Raw genomic sequence first — 22,850 nt, 5'->3', positions numbered from 1 at the left:
AAATAAAGACAAAAGGATCGTTTCTCGAGTGAATCTAGGCCATCAGTGAAGAATTGAAGCTCCAGGACGAATTACGAAGTGTTTTGAGCTAAACATTTGAGGAAATATTGTTAACTCAGTTATAAACAACCTTGTAGAATGAAACTTTTTAAGATGAAGCCTGAAAATCGAGTTATATAATTTTGAAGTTTGAACTGGAAATTGTTGAACAAGCAGGCAGCTGCTTGAATTGAGGCCAATGATGAATTTTTGAATCTCTAGATTAAACGAAGAGAAATTTTCAGCTGAAATTTTGAGGTAATATTGTTAACTCAATTCTAAACATGTTTATAGAAGGAAGTTTCTTCAAAAAAGGCTGGATTTGAGTTATGAATTTTGAAGTTGTAACAGAGAAGTTGTGCATAAGCAGACAGCTACTTGGGAAGAACAAGCAAACAGCTCATATGGAGAAGAGGGTCTCACTCTAGAAAGGAATCTCGCTAGAAATTGGGTTGAATCTCGCTGGTAAGTGTTAGTATTGCTAGGATGACAGTTTGCCAAGAAAAGCTTGATCTCGTCATGAGGATCTCGCTGATCTCGTTCATTAGGAGGGATCCGCTAGTAAAGTTGTCTTTGTTGATGAAAGTTCCTTTAGTAAATGACTATTTGAGGTATTTTGCTAAGAATTATGAGTAGTTTTAACCGGGAATTATAGTTTTTTCAGACCAAGAAGAGCTAGGAGAGGCGTATAACTCGTTAAAGCCAACGAACTATGAGTGACTATGTGATGACTTACTGTTTTAATAGATTAGAAACTATGATTTCTTGAAGATATTTCCCATGCTAAGTGTTTAAATGGATTGCCAAGCAACATATTTGTGAAACTGTTTCTCATGTTAAGTAAAGCAGTTTTCCATAGAATTGACATGATTTGGATATGTTATCTTGTCCAAATACTATCAGTAGTTTAAGTAACTCCTTTTTATGATGAACCAATATGATGGATGAAACTAGTATGATGATTTGAGCACTAAGCTTTAGTGTTCAACTAAATGTTTATGACGAAATATTGAAGGACAATGAGAAGTATCCTTTCAACTAATGTTTATGACTAGTTATATGATGGATACTGAAGGACAATGAGAAGGTATCCTTTCAACTAAATGTTTATGACTAGTTATATGACGGATACTAAAGGACAATGAGAAGGTATCCTTTCAACTAAATGTTTATGACTAGTTATATGACGAATACTGAAGGACAATGAGAAGGTATCCTAGTCAAGTACCTAAGATATGACGGTACTCAGTTATAACCATGTGCACGTAGGTAATATGACATCAAGGGATTGAGCAAAAGGGTTCTCCCCAACCAAGGTTGAGATTGAGGGTTAGATCTAATAGTTCACTCAAGGGCAGTCATATCTTCTCCTAGGCTAAAAGGATAGTTTGGAATTGCTAATGCTTATGAATGTTTATCAATGCATGATGTTACTAATGTATGAGTTTTCCAAGTATGTTTTCCATATCTAATGCACGCTAATAGTTTTTACAAGCTAGTTCAAGATGATTTAAGTCAACTTATTTTACAAAGTATGAAGCATGTGTTAGGGTTAAAGCTAAGGATGAATGAAGCTTGATGTACTATGTTTTAAATACCTAAGATTATCAAAGTACATGTGTTGGTATTCCTAAACATAATGAAAAGGGATACTGAAGGTAAGGAAGGTATTTGAATAAATGTACCTAAGGTGTTGACGGTACATAGAAAACTCCATGTGCCGTAGATAGTTCCGAATAAGAGGCCGAAGTATGGGTCTCCAAGGCTATATACTAGCAAAGGGGAGGCCGAAGTATGGGTCTCTTGGCCGGTAACAGACGTTGGGAGCTAGAGTGATGTATGCTCATTCTCAACTAAGGAATAATGATGTTTAATGGTGGTTTAAAGGTTTTATGTATACGTTTGCTTGGTATACTTTAGTTTCAGTATTATGGTTTCAAGCTTCCGGTTTTGAGCATGAGATTTATATTTTTATTAAGTCACTCACTGGGCTTCTAGCTCACGGTTTCAAATGTTTTCCTTTTCAGGTAGCGGTCAGTTCCCAAAAGACTTTTCTGTTGTTGCTCTGCCACTCAAAGAAACCAGTTGAAGAAGTGTAATTGAAAACCTGTATTAGTTAGTACACATGTGTCTATCTAGTGACTAGTATTAAAGATGGGGCTCACTAAGTTGTAATATTCATGTATGAACAATGCTGTGAAACCCTGCAATGTAAATGTGTTAAGTTCCGAGTTAATATGTTGGTATATTAAAGATATGTATGTATTCAGAGTTTGAGTAAAAGTTAACAGGTTTGTTAGGCAGTAAGTGCCAGCAAAAGGGTTGGTAACTGCTGCAGTCAACATTCCATCCAGATTAAGAGGGTAATCTGGAGTGGGGTGTGACACTCATTCTCTCAGTTAAGTAGTAATGCAGTTAAGTATAATGGAAAGTTGGACAAAAGGGTTCACTCTCAGGGAAGAGGCCAAGTATTGGGAGTTGAGCAAAAAGGACACTCTCAAACTGAGGAATACCAGCCATGTACATATATGATTTGTTATATTATAATGTTTAATGTGAATGTTGTTTACCTAAGTTTATGTTTCCAGTTAAAGCTTTTAGTTTTACTATTAGTTTTATGCATGATACTTATGTTTTAAAAGTTAGTCACTCACTATGCTTCTAGCTCACGTTTTCAAAATGTTCCCCCCTCCCCTCCTCCAGGTAGCGGTCACTCCTCAGAAGACATTTTTGCTGCTACTCTGCCACCCAAAGACACAGGTTGAAGGAAGCTTGATTGATGACTCTGTAATTGTTAGTACACATGTGTCTGTCATATGTGGACTAGTATGTATGTTGGGCTCACTAAGTTGTAATGTACATAAGTGTATGTATGAATAGTGTTATGAAACCCTGTAATGTAAATGTGTTAAGTTTCGAGTTGAGCTGTTCAGTATGTTGATTAAAATGTATGTATACCAGGATTTAAGACAATTTGAACAGGTTAGTTAGGCAGTAAGTGTCAGCAAAAGAGTTGGTAACTGCTACCGTCACATCTTCTTCCAGGTTAAGAGGGTAATTTGGGAGGGGTTGTGACACTTAACTATGCTATGACTTCACTTACTATGCTATGACTTTATCAACTTTGCTATAAACTATACTATGACTTATTCACCTATGCTATGACTTACTTCCTCAACTACGCTATGAGTTGAATCCTTCTATTAACACTTAGCCAAATTTCTCCATTCCTTTCTACACTATGAATTCAACTCTTATTCTCATAGTATAGTTTGGATACTTAACCAAAATTTTGACTCCAATCTACAATGCCTTTAACACTTAGAAATTTTCCTAAGTACTATTACTTCCTCCAAGGTATAGTTTAGATGCTTAGCCAAAATTTTTCCTTCCAAGGCTTCAAGTTTAAGTTCATCTCTTAACATAAAGAATTCTATTAGAGCTTAGGTGTTACAAATCCATCCCTCTAAAGAAATTTCGTCCTCGAAATTCCTTAAGACCTACTCCTGGTTAAGGTTTACAATAACCTCTTTTGCAAAACTTCATAACCTTCATTACCACTATTCACACACCTCCACGCTTCTGCTGCACCACTCTGTTATTAGCTTTCGTAACTTATCCATAATTGGACTTTAAGTTCTCTAATTTCTTTCTCCCTTTGATTGACCCACGCTTCAGTAACAGCTGGATCTTTAGTTCCTTTGGAAGTAGTAGCACCTAGAACTTCCAATTGCTCTACTTTTTACCTTTTTCCGAGTCTAATGGTACTCTTCCTAGCCTTTTTGACTAGTCGTTGAACCAAACTATCTACAAATTATTTTTCGAACTCAACCCCTAATCGAGAATGACTTTAACTCATTTTTACCTTCCTCGGTGGATCTCTAGGTACCGTTGTGAGTTCCAGCTCAGGTTGCCTATGCCTGCTAGGTTAGCCACTTCTACTGTTTGACTGATTTCTAGGTTTCTCTCAAACCTATGGACTCTACTTTCTACCTTATACTCCTCAGGTTTCCTTGAATCTTCTAAACTCTTGTCAAAATCCTCAGGTTCCTCAGAACCTTTTGCTCTAATACCAACTTGTCACGCCTCCTTTCGGGCGAAAGAGGTAAGCTCGGGAGGGGGTGTGACATTTGACATCATTTTCTTCACTAAATACTCACTTTCCATCTTGAAAGTTAATTTACGTTAACAAATTAAAAATAGTTAAAAAGAATTATTAAATAAATTTTACTATTTTATCACTTTTAAAATTTCACTTTATAATTATGTTTAATTAATCAATGGAAATTGACGTCAATGATTGAAATGATTATTTAATGAAAAATTGATGTGAAAAAATGCAAAATCTTGAAATCTAGGGACCAAATTGAAACAAAACTCAAATTTCAATGATAAAATTGTAATATTTTGAAACTTAAAGACTAAACTAAAACAAAACTCAAAAAAATGCAAAATCCTGAAATCCAGAGACCAAATTGAAACAAAACTCAAATTTCAAGGATAAAATTGTAACATTTTGAAACTTAAAGACGAAAGTAAACAAAACTCAAAACTTAAAGACTAAATGTATAATATTTTAAAACCTAGGGACCAAATAAAAACTAAAGCTAAAACCTAGCGAAAAAACTGATATTATTTCCAATTATTTATTAATCTACCATAATCACTTTTAAATTTTAACTAACTATAAAAGCTTATAAGACATGAGCTTTTAGATTAAGCTTTTCTGAAAATTTGCAACCTCCTTAATCGTTTAAATAAATATGTTGTAATAATATACTTCCACTAATATATTTTGTCACATTCATTTTCAAAATTTAAAACATCCTAACTAGTTTTTCTAATTTAAAATTAAAATTTACCAAAAACTATTTTACTTATTTCACAACTGGTTTTTCTAAAAGCACTACTGTCACCAATTATTTTAAAAGTATAACAATCCCAAACAAAGCCTAAATAGGCATACATGCTTGCAAAGTCGAGGTTATAATACAAATACTATGTTAGTTGAACTATGCTCATTTTAACGTTGGTTAATATAAGAATTGGTTTTTTTAGTATAATTAACTCTAAAACACGTGCGATACACGTGGATAAAAATTTTTAGAACATCAATTTTGTTCATGAAATGTCAAGAACAAATGAACTTAGATTTTATTAAGGTTAAATAAAATATCTAACATGAGAATTAAAATAAAATAATTAACTGCCAAAACTATATATGTCTTATTTTAGATTAATTCACAACAATATAAAATGAGTTGCATGTTTTTTTTTTCTGGATATTTGGAACACTTGAAATATAAATTTTGATGATTACTGGTTTTGCTAGTATGTTTGTGTGATTCAACCTAATTTATTTTCTTCCTACAAAAGTAGCACAACTCTTATTATTAGAGTAAATTTGAGAAAAAATTAAGATAAAATGTTAGAGATATGTATATACTAATACATTTATTTTAGATCTTTTGAATCTATCGAATTTGATTATGTTGTTCTCTATTGTTGTTATGGATAGTTCTCCTAACATAATGAATAAGAAGTGTTACATTCAAACATATGAAAACCAAATAAATATTTTGGCTCAAACATATAAATAAAATATTTAAGATTTTAATAAATTAAAAATCTAATAAAAAATCTAACTAAAAATAATAAAATAACAATAATATAAAATTTCACGAACTAACAAAGACTACATGCTCAACATTACCATTATAATTTTAAAATGTGACAAATTTATGAATCTTTCTTATAGTTGAAAAGGAAGATACTCATTAGAATTGTGCGTTTCCAAAAGGGAAAAAAAATAAAATAGACTAAATAATTTAAAAGACAAATTTATGAATCTTTCTTATGGTTGAAAAGGAAGATACTCATTATAATTGTGTGCTTTCAAAAGAAAAAAAAATTAAAATAGACTAAATAATTTGCCAATTAATAGAAGATCCATTTGTCAACTTGAAAATTAAAAAGTTTCTTATAATTTCTCATAAATAACGGAACATACATTAATGAATAAGATTATGGCATCTTTTACGTTGCATGTCTTCAACAGTGTTGTTGACCAATTCGTAACTGTTATATTTATGAATACAAAATAATCGTCATTGTTAATACTCCCACTTGAATCTTATTCTTTACTTTCACATCTCTTATTTGTCCTCTTTTCCTCATTCAAACTCATTTTCATTTCTTTTCAAAAGATTCAATTCTTGTTTATTTTTGCTTCTTTTTTTTTTCAAGTAAATTCTATTTCGTATATTAAATATTTGACTAATTTAGTGAAGACCCATTTAGCAAATTGAAAAAAAAAACTTATCGTAATTTCTCTCAATCGTCTTTTTAAAATTCATATAAAAATACAAAAAAAAAAAATTGTTGAAATTGGTCATTAGCTTGCTTGCAAAAGAGATGTTTTTTTTTTAGTACAAATTAGATTGGAGAATTTGAACCATGGGGATGAATGTTAGAGAAGAGATGTTTAATTTGCTGGAATTATTTGTTTTTATAAAGATGTAGTTTTTCCAAAAGTTTCAAAAAGAAGGAGATGGAAGAAATAGTAATCATTAACAAATTTCACATAAAAAATGAATGTAAAATTAAATGAAAAAATATTAATAAATTTATAAATAATACTTACCTAAAATTTGAAATTGCATCTCCTTCCCCTTCACATTAATTCATTTTGTAGAGACCAAATCAAATTCATAAATAATATTTTATTTTTCAGTCGGTTTTACTAAACATCCTCCTTGTGAGAGCCTTGGGTGTTAGTGACAATAGAAACCCATTGAAAAAAAAGCAACTAATGCAACCAAGATATGAAGGAGGATCAATACCAACATGAAAACTATTACATCGATTACAGTTGAACTAAGGGCAAAAATGAAAGATAAAAATTCTGCCTTTATTGACCATCTTAATATAGTATAGATATAAATATAGATAAGGGATGATGGAAGATTAAAAGCTTAGACCTGGAGAGAAAAATATTACATCGATTACAAGCTGATATGACATAATAGTTAGATCACAAAACCTAATAGAAAAATAACAAAAGAAAAAAAAAAATCTAATTAAGGAATCAAAGTTTATTCCTGAGAATCAGTTTAGAAAAAGAAAAAGAGAATATATTATCTCACAACATAACTGCCAATAAGGGAAGAAGGAACAAACAGTGATGCGAAGAAAAACATAAAGAAATTGGGGCGTTTTAGAAGCGTCTGAATGGCCTCTAGCAATTCAAATGCACCAAATTCCTCGCAATTTTCTCTTTGGACGCCGACCCTTGCCCGCCATCTTCTACACTCACCAAGAATATCCCAAGCATATCTCCCTACAATTTCACGAATTATTATGTTAATCTCTTTCATTTCGTTTAATGAGAGCGAAACCCCCAAATTATCAAAAATTTCTAATGCTAGCTTCTCATTATTGGGCACAAATCCCCATCCTGTTACGGATTTCGATCTCTTCTTTTTCACGTATAAAACGGGAAGTCGATTTCTACAGCGATCCAGTTTTTGTCGTCGATTTAGTTTCTTCGGATTGTTTCTATGGAGACTCCTCTTACTTCGTCTCGTATTATCATTGCTTATGACGCTACCAAGGATCGCACTGAACACGAGCTTCAGCTTACTCTTAGGAACTTGTGGATGAGAGGCGACATTCTTCGTGGAGGCGATACGCTTATTGTGCTTGGAATTCTTCATAAAGTGCCTCATCCGAGTAAGTTTTAGCTCGATTTTTGAAGTTGTTGTTATCAGATTATACAGCTTTCTTCTGAGTTTTTTCTGCGTTTTTGTGATAGTGGGATACCAATTGAAAGCCTGTCCCGATTCCATTTTTGGAACGAGTGTTCGTGCAATGGAGGAAGAAGTTTCAAAGAAAGCTGATGCATATATCGCCATGCTTCAGAAAAGTGCAGAGACGTGTGAAGAAGGAGGGGTAATGCTTCCTCTAACTCCTCATCATCCTTCATATTTTTACCATCAAGGCCCTCTTTGTTTAAAAGATAGGTTATAACCGTTTGTATTTGATCTACATATTATCTTAGTCTGAAAATGTTAAACACGCAAACTAAGAGAGAAATAGCTTGACTAGGAAATAGTAAATACAATAACAAATTAAGAGAGATTTGAAATAATGATACTGTACTTAACTTAAATATGAGTTATAATAGTTGAAAATACCAAAAATATAGAGCAAACTATAATAATCATGCTCCACCAACTTAACACACCCTTTGTTTTTTTTTTTTTATTTTAATTGAGTTTCAACTTTTACGATCTGAGAAAATAATTAGGTTAAATTACACATTAAGTGTGTGGGGATCAAAACATAGATTTTTTTAAGTGGTTATTGATGTTTTAACGGTTGAATTGTGTTTGAATTCACACATTTAGTTATATATAGACTTTCACTATAGTATCCAAAGTATGTTATAAGTTCATTGATATGAACTCTCAATTTTTACATCTAAAGTATTGAACTTTTAATTTTGTATGTCATAAATTTCTAATCTACTTCTAAAAAAAAAAAAAAAATAGTTTTGATATTTTTTAAAGTTTGAAGATGGACACAACAATAAAACTTTATGGATCTATTAAATACTTTTCTATGTAGATAGACCTACTAGGTTTACAATTTTCTAGTAACTAAACTTATAAGTTATAATGTAAGCAAATAAATATAAACATAGAAAATGGTCATTATAAATTTATAATATCAATCTCAATGTCAGAGGTTGGATCTACATCCCACATATTTGTCAAAAGAAAAATGGAAAAAAAAAAAAAAAAAAAAAGAGATTATCATAAACAACAAATAATTAGGACCTGTTTGGTAGGCAATTCGAGTTATGTTTTATGTTTTTAAATTCACTAAGTTCAACGAGTATGGGTTTGGTAGGCAATTTGAATTTTATTTTTAAAATTTATTTTCAGATTCTGTAATACAAATCGTGTAAATTCTGAAAATAATATTTTTATATTTTTAGTGAATTCGAATTTTGAATTTAAAATTTCAAAATGCAGAATTATATTAAAAAAGATAAAACAATAACAAATGAATTTTTAATTTAGTCTTTCTCTCTCTTTTTCTTTTTTTGAAAATGTAGTCATTTATTTTTAATTGATTAATAAAATATTAAATAACGTTTCGATTAATCATCAATGTAATACTTTTTGTTTATAGATAATGAATTGTTTGTATAAAAGAAATTTCCATGAATAAAGCTAGCAAAATGAACACAAATATTTAATTCCTAAAAATTCATTCCCTAGCTTCTAAATAACCAAAATATAATCTTGGTTAAAAATCATTTTTAATCCTTAAACTTTCGTAAAAGTAACAATTTAATCTTTAAACTTTGGTTTGTAACGTTTTAGTCTCTGAAATTTCAATTTTGTAACAATTTAATCCTTGAACTTATACTTTAAAATATTCAATTTTAAATTCAATTTTGTAACGATTTTAAAATATAACCAAATATTCAATTTTGTAACGATTTTAAATTCATAGTCCTTATACTTTAAAATTTGTAACAATTTTGTCTCTATTATAGCAATTAATGTTAAGATTTAATAATATTTCTTGCATAAATAAACCGATAAACTAATTGGAGACTCGATATTTATATAAAATACAAAGGCTACATCATAAAATAATAAATAAAAAAAATGACATCTAGTTTTGATAAATTTATTTACGTTAGAGGCTAAATTATTACAAATTTAAAACTACAAGGACTAAATTGTTATATATTAAAATTTAAGGATTAAATTTTTACAAACTTAAAAGTACAAGGACTAAATCGTTAAAAACAAAAATTTATGGACTAAATTGTTACTTTTATAAAAAGTAGGTATCAAAAATGTATTTTAACCTATAATCTTCTATACGTTGAAATTCTAGATATTTAATATTTATACCGACAATTAAGTCTCAACCCAAATGAGCCTTAGGTGTGTCTATACACTTTTCTTGAGAGAAAAAAAAAGTGTCAAATTAAAATTTTATTTATATATTAATTCCTAGTTTTCTATCCAGCCTTTTCTGATCTTAGAATTATTTTTTTCCAATTATTTCGTTTTATTTGTCCTTCACATGATCATGGTATCAGTTTTAAGTGTTAACAAAATCGCAGGTTTCAGAATAGAGAAAATGTTTTGATAGGAATTCTTATACTAATATTTGAATAAAAATCTCATTGGATAACTATTTTGATTTTTGATTTTTTGTTTTTGAAAAAAAATATTTTAAAAGACAGAACTGCTAAAAATATTTACAACTAATAGAAAAATATTAAAGTCTATCTGTGATAGACCGTGATAGACTATTATCCTATTGTCTAGTCTATCACGGTCTATCATGGATAGACTTTGATATTTTTCTATTATTTGTAAATATTTTGATTCATTTTCCTATATTTGAAAAACCGTCCATTTTGAAAATTATATTTGTTTCCTCACAATTTTTGCTCCTTTGGCTTATTTTAAAAATTGACAATAAAAAATGAAAATAATAGGTAAAAGTTGGGTTTATGAACTTAATCCTAAAAAATAGAAAATTAAAAATAAAATGCAAACAGAGCAATCAAGGCATTTACTTATTTCCTTAAGGTTGAAGGCTCAAACCATCAACCCCTAGTTGATCGGAGATTTTAGCAATTAAGGGTGGGTTTAAAATACATTTTCAAGTATTTAATTTAAAAAATATGTCATTTTGGAAGAAATTAGAGTATTTTACAACCACTCAAAATAATTTTTCAAGTATATTTTAATCCATTTTTATCAAAAGTGTTTTAACATACGTTTTTCGAAAAACACTTTTTTTCCTCATGTCAATTCAAACGGGCTCTAACTAGGGATTATTAATTATAGTTTATAGTGTGTCATAACTCTTAACCTTCTCCTTTTAAGTCCCAATTCCGAAGAAGTCTATCTAACACCATAGCATTCTTTCCTCGAACAAGTTCAGATAAGTCAAGAACTAAGTGCCATTGTCACATTGTGATAATAACTCCAATAGACTTCTAATTGAGTACGTTCATTAAGATCTAGAATTTACTGAGTCACCTAGAAGATCTAGAAACTAACCATTTCTCTTCAAGAGTTTAATAATTTTATCATCTTTTATTCTGCATGCTGAAAGGAAACAAAGAGAAAAGCCCTATAAATATGCAAAGAAATGATCCTCAGTTGCTTCAAATTTGATTTTCATACTATGGACTAACAATACAGGTCAGCATTGAAGTCAGAATTACTGCTGGTTTCCCCATTAAGAATGTTATTCTACAAGAAATTGTGATCTTTAGCGCGAGCTGGGTTATACTCGACAGGTTTGGCAGTTCCTCTATGTGTTTACTCATAGCTAGTGTTTCTGTTTTAATAGACGATGTCTGCTCTGCTAGATATTTTCGTCCTCTAACTCTTCTTTTATTTTTTTTGTTCCCATACCTTATCACTGATGTATGTGATTACTGTGAACGACCTAGTGTAAATAACAGACTATGTGGATTTGTTGTGAAATCGACGAATAAAGAATGCAGAAGAACATAACGTAAAATGGAAGAGAATCGACACATGAATTTATGTGGTTCACTAATAGTGTGTTAGCTATTTCCACGAGACAGAGGGAGAACAATTTTATTAGAAAATGTTACGGAATATAGAATAGTGGCGTCTTTAGGGTTAGAGAGTTTATGTAGTATGATCATTCAAAGCGTCAGATAATAGATTCAAGACATTCCAACAAAATTAACAGGAGATTTATGTCATTGAATAGTCTATCGAATCTCGAAAATAACACCATCAGTTGGCTTGGTGGTAGTTGGGGCTAGGCTAGTGAAAAAGCAAAGGCATTTTGAGGAAATGAGTTTAAACGTCATTTATAATCTTAATAATAAGGTAAGAAGAAAATATTAGAGAGTTGTCTGTTAGGATGGTAGCTACCTAACAAGAACACACACAAAAATCAAGAACACTAAAATATGGAAATATATTAAAATATGCTATAAGATTTTGCAGTAATTCTTTAGCTGCTACACTACTCGGATGAAAGTTTTATCTTTTATAGCTTTTTTTAAAGATATGGTATAACTGGCTTAATTGATCGAATTAGATTTTAAATCACAGGACGTTAATGTTTTCTATAGGCCAGCATCTAATAAAATTGTTATGAAGTCTCAAATGGAAAAATGACTTGGTCAAGATAATGATGATGGTTGCTCAAATTCATATGTCAAATGTTTTGATCTCATATGCATATAATGCAAGTGTTTCCGAATTTCTGTTTTGGGTTGTATGATAATTATCACTTTAACAGGCATCTTCGACGAGATGAGAGCTTTTACCTTAGACATTTATCTTCCAAGGTTGCTGTAATCCAAGATAACTTGTCTGTTAGAGTTTTGAGAAATAAGGCTACAACTGGGGCAAATGAACATAATTTGAGGGATAGTGAACAGTCTATTCTCTCTATCAAAAGCTTCTCGTTCCAAAGTAGTTCTCAGGATAGCTCATCTTCACAGGGCAACTGGACCAGTTCATCTAGTAGCATGTCTAGAGAGCACACATCAGATTCCGAGTCGTCTTCTCGGCAAGAAAAAATAGGTAAGTTGTTGCACATTTGCATATCTTGATATTTCATGCCCTAAATTGTGCCTAAGGGGGTGGCGCTTCACTAATATGTAATGTCTGATAGCATGTACTGATAATGCAACGTCATAAGAGATGTTTGAAAGTGCCTGAAACTGGTTATGGCAAAGTCATCAATGAAATGACAAACAAACAAAAAGCCAAAAACCTATTGCAGTCTCATTGTCATTGGTTGAACTTGTGTGGCACGCTGATATTTGGTGAAGGCTGAGAAAACAAAATTGTTCCAAACCAATATTGTTCTATTTTGTTTCCTAATATATAAGATTCAAGTACTTTTTATGATGGAAAAATTAATATTGTCTTATAGGTACAGATTCCAGAGAACAGAAAATTTATGCAACTGCCTCTCAGTCTGTTCTGCTTCCAAATAAGGACATCTTTCAACAGAAATCTTCAGAAGCACCAATTTTATGTTCTGTTTGTGGAATGAGGTCTGATCTGTATATGAAGGATACCATGAGGTTTAGCTATTCTGAGATTCAGCAAGCAACTTCCGATTTCTTAGCAGCAAACTTGTTAGGAGAGGGTGGTTATGGTCAAGTTTTTAAGGGTGAACTGAAAAATGGACAACTCATTGCTGCAAAAGTGCGTAAAGAAGAAAGTAGTCAAGGATTTATAGAATTTCATTCTGAGATACAAGTCTTGAGTTTTGCTCGTCACAAGAACATAGTGATGCTGTTGGGTTATAGTTGCAAGGAAAATTTGAATGTTCTGGTGTATGAATATATTTGCAACAGGTCTCTTGATTTTCACTTATTTGGTGAGTAGCTTGCAACTCACCAATCCAATTCATCTTCTTTTGATCTTTTCTTGGCTTTCTTTTAATGGGATTGACTGTAGTCCAAATTTTGTTTTTCCCTCTATTATTAACATCCTTTTTGGTAATTAAATAGGTAAGACAACAACAGTTCTTGAATTACATCAAAGATATGGCATTGCTGTTGGAATCGCCAAGGGACTGCGTTTTCTTCACGAAGAATGTCGTGGAGGTCCCATAATACATAGAGATGTTCGTCCAAGTAACATATTGCTTACACATGATTTTGTTCCTATGGTAAATAATTATTCGCATCCTTTTTCGTCTTACAATATAGTCCTTTCTTGTTCATCGAACTGGAGAGCTGAAATAATTTCAGCTTCCTAGAAAGAATGTTGTCTATTTTTGCATATTAGTCTTCTTGTCTTTGACATACTTTTAGATGGAACTTTGGTGATGGCATTTCTATGTATATTGAGATGGAACTGTTGCCATCCATTGAATTCTATGACTCTTTTCTTTTCTTTTTCCAGAAATGGAACATGGAAACTAATTGATTGTCACTTGTTGTCAACTCAGTTGGGTGATTTTGGGTTGGCCAAATGGAAGACAAAAGATGAAACATCCCATACAAGGATACTCGGCACATTTGGGTCAGCACTTATGTTTAATGGTGGACTTGTTTGATATATTTCTGGTGTTTCTAACGATTTGTTTGTTGATATGTAGATATGTTGCACCAGAATATGCAGAAAATGGTATTCTTTCAGTAAGAACAGATGTATATGCATTTGGAATTGTGTTACTACAATTGATATCAGGGTGCAAGGTGTTCGACGCAAAAGATGATATACAAGGACAATCTCTGCGAGAGTGGGTGAGTATTCTGTTGTAAGGATTTTTCAGTAGTTGGAGGATATAATTGACGATATTAACAGTCTCACTTTGGTTAGACATTTCAGAAGATCCTCTTCAGTTCTAACTTGTAGGGATAGTTTAATTCTAAAACAGACAATATCCTCACATTATCAAAAAAAATGAGAGGTTGTACTAAGAAGCACAGACACTAATGTAAATATAGGATATGGATAAAATACAATACGAAGATATGCTAATTTCTAAAAAATTAAGATAAGGATACATTGAAGATACGTTATATATATATATATATATATGATAATGTCCAATTAATTGTTATAATACTTATTTTATGTTAGATTAAAATAGATTCAAGAAGAGAGTGAAAACTTGAAAAAAAATCCAATAACGTCGAGTAGTGGTTGAGCGACTAGAGCAAACGGTTGAAAAGAAGTAGAAGATGAAGATTGAAGAGTGAACTTGAGAATGAAAGGGGGTGTGAATCATGATTTAGGTAGTGAGAGAGAAGAGAAGAATGAAGATTTAATTACGTTTCGGGTATTTTCTTCTAACTTTTTATGTCTTTTATCATTTTTAATCTATTTTGTTTTGGATTGCCCAATTTGAGTGGACTTTTATGTTTGGGAGTGATTTAAAAATGGTTAAAATCACTTTTATCATTTTCAAAATCACTGTGAAGCATGTTTAATCCTTCGAAACTAATTTTGATGATATGAAAATTGCACTTACAAGTGTAAAATTGAAAACTAAATTAATTTTGAGTAATTAAAAATGTGTTTGTGAGTGATTTTAAAAATGAAAACTATGATTTTAACGATTTTAAAATCACTACCAAACATGCAATAAATAAAATGGGTTGTGGGTTGGGTTTTTAAGTATTTTGGGCTTAAATTTAAAAAAAAATTGATCCAGTATATCCCTTCACGTATCTGAAAATAAAAAAAAATCAGATACTTCAGATCACGTATCTATCACGTATCTGGATGTATCTGTATCTGATACGTATCTGATTCTGATTCTCTCTACAATTAGAAGTATTAATGCTTCCTAGCTGAAAACCCGTGGATATTGTAGCATCTGATAGTACCCCTGTTTGGCTCAGTAAGTTGCATGAGTCCAAATTTTAAGTTCATTATTTAATGCATTTTGTAAATTAGAAGGAGTTGTAATTTGTGAAGGGTTTTTACATGATTAGTTGGACCCTCTTTATGAGTATTTGTGGGGGAGAGACCTCTAAAGCCTGAAATTTGTATGGTTTTCCTTCTTTTATGAATACAATGACATATCTAATACTATTAGGAGTGTGAGGTAAAAGTCTCACAGTGACTAGCTTAAGAGGAAAATATGTGGTATATAAGTAAGAACAACTGTCTCTAATAATATGAGACTTTTTAGATATTTGAAAGTTTGTTGTCCTTAATAAACACGATGAAAGTTGAAGAGAAATTAGAACCCAAAATTGTGGAGATAGCTAAAAAGTATATGAAAGTTGAAAGCGATCTAAATGTCTTGTACCAACAAAGAAGTTATCCTTACCACAAAGAACTAGGTTATTCACATAATCGACAAGTCTCTGTACTATTGTTCTTTTATTAGCAATGTTTAGGGCTTTGAACCCCAACTTGAAGTCGTTGGAGTGGACTATTATTTCCTGCTTGCATTTCAACACAGACTATTATAACTTACAGGATATTATAGTTCATAGACAATAATAACCAACTCAATGCCCCATTTTCTTATAGTTTTTCATAATTTTCAATTTCAAATTATGGTTCCTATCATTTTTTTCCATGAACACCTGTGTATGTTATGACAATATTCTACATGACTTATTTTCATTCAACTGACTCTTCCTTTTAATTTTCAGGCTGAACCATTAATTGAGAACTTAGCATTACATGAACTGATTGATGATCGAGTTGCAAAGACATATGACACATACGAATTATATCTCATGGCCAGAACTGCATACTTGTGCGTGCAAATAAGCCCTCAGAACCGTCCATCAATGGGAGAGGTAATTTGACTTTCATGATATCATAAGCTTACAACTGATGAACTTATTTATCTCAATCACTTAGGCCATTTACGGAAGGTGTATTGCAATAAATGAAATGTAATTTAGAAAGCAGGACCCATTTTTTTTTATTTGTTAGTGTTTGCTAGCATTTGAATGACGAGCTTGAAGTAATCAATTGAATTGAATCTGAAAATTACGTTGTATCGTTACCGTTATGGTTAGATTTACTATTATTGTTACTATTTCAAAGAAAAAACTATGAAATTTTACACATTTACTGTTATCGTTATTGGCTTTCAGAGGTAAAGGTAACTATAATAGTAACAGTAAATTTGACAAAAATCTTCATTTTAGGTAAATGCGATTAAAAGAGATCTAATTACATTAACGATTGAGACTCATTACGATTGATCTGTCAATGAAATTCGATTACAATTACATCAATTTTTATCACGACAACCACTCAAAATAGTTTTTAGAATACTTTAAGGTGTATTTTAAATCGTTTTAAGTACTCAATCCTTGAGGTTGTGGTTAGAATTGAGAAGTCCCATTGTTTTACATGTTTAACCGCATTGCTCTGCTAATATTGAACCAGGTTGTGCGCCTTCTTGAAGGGGAAAATGATCATTTTCACTATCTGGGGGAGAAGCTAGTACCTCGTTATAGCAAATAACTGATCAAGTGATTTCACTCAAACATGCTTTTTCTTGTATTAGGAGCACTAGTTTGTTTGGTTCATAATGAAGAATGTAGCCACAAAGAACATGAATTTATTATATAGTTGCAGTCTTTGTTGTGTATTCCTTCCTTCTATTGGTTCTTTTTTCATACAAAAAAAAAAGTAAAAGTAGGTAAAGTCGCTTGGTCTACTAATTTCTTAAGTTGAGGTAAACAACTCAACTTTAACAGTAAACACTACTGAAGTTTATAAATTTATCGATCACATTTATTGAGGATCTCTCTATCTTCTCTTCAATCTTTATTTTTCGCATTTATTGAGTAACTCCATTTTTTCATTGAATCTACTTTTCACATTTATTGAGGAACTTCATCTTACAAATTTATACTCCAAACACAAACTTACTAACTCCACTAAATGGGCCAAATGTCCCATCAGTTTTGAATTAGGATTCTATTTATGTCATTGATGTACTTAAATAAATGGTCATTAGAGTGACACTCGAATAACCCAACTTAGAGAAGGATCACTTTAAGTGAAACTCCCTCTCGATAAAACTTAGGTTTCTCCTAAGTGTGAGATTCCCTTACCTTCAACGTATTTAGGCTCCCCTAAGTATAAGAATATTAGTGAATGATCACTTCGGCTCTCTCAAGTGTGAGATTCATTTCCCCTAAATGTGAGACTCATTCTCAAATGTAATCTTTCACCTTCTTGTGAAAAGCACCAGTTTTAAAATTTGACAATTTTGTCCCTCAAACATAAATTAACATGAATTGAAGTGAAGACTTTTAACAAAAATAAATAAATAAAAGAGAAAAAAAGAAAAGAAAGGAGTTAACTTGTTGATTAGATTGTACCTTTTAAGCGAAGTGAACAATTATATTAAGTTTATATTCATTTAGGGGTATTTAATAGGTTTAACAAATATATATTGATTTTTCACTAAGAATTAACAACTTAAAAACCATGATCATTTAATTTGTTTGACAAATATTTATGGAAAGTTAATTTTCTTACCCCTCTTTTGGTATCCATTTGGTTATTGATTTTTATTTTTGAAAATTAAGTCTATAAACACTATTTCTACCTTCAAATTTTTTTCTTTATTATCTACTTTTTATCAATAGTTTAAAAAACCAAGCTGGATTTTGAAAACTAAAAAAAATAGTTTTTAAAAATTTTATTTTTATTTTTTAAATTTGGCTAAGAATTTAAACATTGTACTTAAGAAATATGTCAATCATTATAAGAAATAGAAAGAAAGAAGGCTTATTCTTTAAAAACCAAAAACAAAAAATGAAATGATTATTAAATAGGCCTTTAACTCTTCTACTGCAAGGCTAATTACAGAACTTCTATTTTTATTTTCTATTTTTTTCTTTTACAATGAAAGACGAAACAAAGAAGATATCAGTCTAATCTAGGATGTGATCACTAGACCGTCGTTAAGAATATCAGTCTTTGATGAGTTTGCTTCTTGTCGATGCCCATTTTGTCTTGCCGAGATGGTCCATCGTTAGGGGCGTTATGAGAGTTGGCTTGTGGTTGTTGATTGCCTCCCCATGAGAAGTGTTGGGGTTGATGCCTTAAATCTCGTAAGGTCCCATAGTTTGTAATTGTTTTGTACAAACATTTTATTTATGTAATAAAATATACGATGTTTTACTTCAAAATTAGTTGCATTAACCATAAACCAATAAACTAACATCCAAGATTATCTTGTAGCTTAAATATGTAGTAGAGACATACGGGTGGATCATATTTAAGTGATAGCCTAAATGGTCTGTAGTAGATGAATAAGGTTGGATACATTACCCTGGTGTCACTACGAGTATGACCCGTATTATAGATGTTACAATTGTTGTAAAGTACTACAAATGATCTGATCCTGATCATTCATGAAATATTTAGTCTTATTATATAATATCGTTCATAGTAGAGACTTATATTTCACTAGGATGACCATAGGTAACATTACCTGAATCCTGAGTGAGTTGTGAACTCCTGCCTATGAAGGTGGTCCTTTGATTTATATGGGTGAGTGTGGTCAGATCGCCTACTCAACAAGCCTACCATTTTGGGGATTCATCTGATTGGGAGCTAGGAACACAACTACATAAGAAGGAATTCACTCCTTTCCCAATGTCGGGGTAAGTAGATAAATTGCTCCCTTAAGGATTGATTCTGAGGCTTGAATGGTTGGGGTTAATGCCCTAAACTCTCGTAAGATCATGTAGTTTGTACAATACCTGTATGAACAAACGTTTGTGATGTAATAATATGAGATTTTTTCTTCACCGTTGTCTATGAAACATGAGATGTTTTATTTGCATTTACCACAAACCAATAAACTAAGATCCCTCATTGTCGTTGTAAATAAGCATGTATGTGGAGACATACAAGTGGATCATGCCTTAAGTGATAACCAAAATGGTCTGTAGTATATGAATATAAGAGGGAAACCTTATCCTGGTGACGCTACGGATACAGTCCACTTTGTAGATAGTTATAAGTGTTGTAACGTGCTATAGATGGTCTGATCCTAATCATTCATGTGAAGACATGCGAGCGGGGGTGTCCTATACAAAGGAGTTTGTATAAGACCAACCACAAAGTGTATAGTTTTGTTATATAACATCGTGCTTGATAGAGACTTCACTTCACTAAGATGACCATAGGTAACATGACCTTAATCCTGAGTGAGTTGGGAACTTCTGCCTTTGAAGATGGTTCTTTGATTTGCATGAGTGCGAGTGGCAAGATTGCCGACTCAAACCTACCACTTTGAGGATTCGTCTGATTAGAGAGCTTGGAACTCAGCTACATAAGATGGAATTCACTCCTTCCCCAAAGTAGAGATAAGTAGATAGATTGCTCCCTTAAAGGTTGATTCTGAGGCTTGAACGATGTGGTGCCACACACCCTCTCAAGGCCCGAGAGGTGTCCACTTATAGTAGAACTATGATGTATTATTCATTAGAGGGATCAGTGGTACTTAAGGAGTTAGATGTAACTACAGGGATAAAACGATAAATTGGCCTAGTTGTACTTACAAGCACCTGTGAAGGGTTATCGTACTGTTGACTGGTTATATCCGATGGACACATAAATATATCTGTAGCGAGAAGAGTGTAGTTATCGATCTTTAGTGGAGTGCCGACAGTTAACGGATGGTGGATCTTGTGAATAAAGAGTTTAGTCAGCTATTCACGTACCATTGGAGCTTCAAGCTACAAGTTCATAAGGTCCCCTTGGTAGCTCAATGGATTCAAGTTGAGAATCAATTTTTGGGTTAGTTTGAAGTGTTCAAATTGATAAGAGGGAGTTTGATTATATATGATATGATTAAACTGATTCAGTTATATATGATATAATTGATATGATGTATGAGATACATTAATTGGAGAAATTTGATATAAATATGATTTATATCAAGTGAAGGAGAAAAGGACTATGGTTTAAATGTTACATATGATGTGATATTAAAACTATAGGTTATAAATATAATATGATAAGTTAGTTATTATATTTATTTATAATTAAAAAAATTATGAGATAATTGTGGGTGGTTTCTCCTTTAACCGCGCGTGAAAGTGGGAGGTTGTATTCAATCTTAATAACTGAAGGATAAAATGAAAAATACTTTCATTTTATAAGAATCTCTTCATTAAGTACACTGCCTATCGTTTAGCTCACGAGAGATTACACGACAACCTTCAAGTATTTGTCTAAACGATTGTGTACACGTGTCATTCTCTAAACGACCGTGTAGCATTTTACTAAACGATCGCGTGGCAAGCGAGATTCTTTAAACGATCGCGTGGCAAGAGAGATTCTTTAAACAATCGTGTAAACAATCAAGCTGCTTTTTCCTAAACGATCATGTACCTGTTGACTTTTACTAAATGATCAAGCACCACAGTCTATACGATAGACAGTATCCTTCTCCCACTTGCTTGGTCGTATAGTGCGATCGTAGTTTCTTCCTTCCCTCTACCAAATCCAACAGAGCCCACACCTCTTAGATTCTCACTTCGAGAATACCAAAGTTACTGAGTGGTGGTGTCCAAGAGGTTACTTGTTCGTGGAGAAGTTTGTTCGTGACTACTGGACGATTGGGTAGACGATCTGGGCGAGAGTGAGATTTTGCTGTCCAAGTTCTTCACGAGAGCGAGAGACCTATGAAAGAAGAATTCTTCAAAGGTAAGTCTCTCACTCCTTTTGTATTTAATTTCTAAAGCATGTTGTAATTTGTTAGAGAATACATAACTAGTTTGTATGTTTGTAATTCTATCACAATAAATTTGGATCGATCGTGCTTCCGCTCATGGGTTCTATTTGATAAAAGTTCCTTCATGAACAATGTGACGTCACACCCTCTCCTGGCCCGAGAGGAGTTTGGTCATAGTTGAATTATGATTTATTATTCATTAGAGGGATCAGTGGTACTTAAGGAGTTAGATGTAACTATAGGGGCAAAACCGTAATTTTTCCAACTGTATTTATGAGCAATTTGTGAAGGGTCATTGTACTGTTGATTGGTTATATCCAATGGACACAAAAATAAATCTGCAGTGCGAATAGTGCAGTTGTCGATCTTTAGTGGGATGTCTGACAGTTAACAGATAGTGAATAATTTTATTGAAGAGTTTAATTAATTATTCACGTACCGTTGGAACTTCAAGCTACAAGTCCATGAAGTCCCCTCAGTAGCTCAACGGGATTTAATGAGAATCTATTTTTGGATTAATTTGAATTGTTCAAAGTAATTGAGGGAATTAATTATATATGATATAATTACTATAATGTATTTGATACATAATAATTAATGAAAGGAAATAAATATTTGAATATGATTCAAATATTAATTATATGGATTGGATTCATATTGTTAAATTTAATGTAAATGTGATTTACATTAAGTGTCATTAGTGAGAGAAAGAAAATTATAGGTTATATGTTATATTTGATATAACATATAGTTTAATATATATATATATTATTAAATGTTTTATTAATTATTTTTTAAATTTTTAGAAAAACTAATCATGGGAGGGAGTTGTAACTCCATTCCCACCTGTGCAGTTTTGTGAAAACTGGATACAGAGTTTTTCTCTCAACATAAAAACATTCTGTAAAAGAAGCCAATCCTCCCTCATCCTCCTTTCTCAATCCCTTCCCTCTAAAAAACCAAAATAGCCAGAGCACCACTCCTTCTGGATTCTCATTCAGAGACTATTGAGGTTGCGTTTGTGGTTGTGCCCAATTGGTGTTCGAAGGAATTCACATGAAGGTTGGTTTCTTCAAAGGTAAAGGTTATGAACCCTATTTTAATTCTTAATTGCATGTTGTATTATTTTTGTTAAATGCATAACTTTTGATATGTTCTCTGTAAATTTTTTGTTTTGTAAAATTTTGAAAATTTTGGGATGATCCATATTTTCTGCTTAACAAGGTTTAATTCTTAATGGACCTATAGATCAGGATTAAAATACAACATGCAATTAAGAATTAAAATACGCTATAAGATTAAATTTAAATGCTTAGTTGTTAGATAATCGTCCCCAAAACAATTGATGTTATTTTATTGCTAAGATTAATTTAATAATGGATGCGATGAGATTTACAATCTAAGTGAAACAGTGTATGCGATGAGTGTGAAATTCAAATGAGAGATGGTGTGGTCGAGAAGTGAATGTTAAAGGGTATATGGATGCCCTAGTTTATTGTATATTCTCTCTATTTTTTTCAACATTGTAAAACATTATACGTTTGTCTCGTTGGAGTATTAGTCCAAGTGTGAGA

At 31.8% G+C, this 22,850-nt stretch overlaps 1 pseudogene; it reads left to right on the top strand.

The window, feature by feature from the left end:
- The first annotated feature begins 2,463 nt into the window (after positions 1-2,463).
- LOC120076219 lies at positions 2,464-17,036 on the top strand (annotated as a pseudogene).
- Positions 17,037-22,850: the final 5,814 nt, after the last annotated feature.

The sequence above is a fragment of the Benincasa hispida genome, chromosome 4 (assembly GCF_009727055.1).
Source record: "Benincasa hispida cultivar B227 chromosome 4, ASM972705v1, whole genome shotgun sequence".
In the NCBI taxonomy this organism is placed as follows: domain Eukaryota; kingdom Viridiplantae; phylum Streptophyta; class Magnoliopsida; order Cucurbitales; family Cucurbitaceae; genus Benincasa; species Benincasa hispida.
This window is presented reverse-complemented; position numbering and strand designations above follow the sequence as displayed.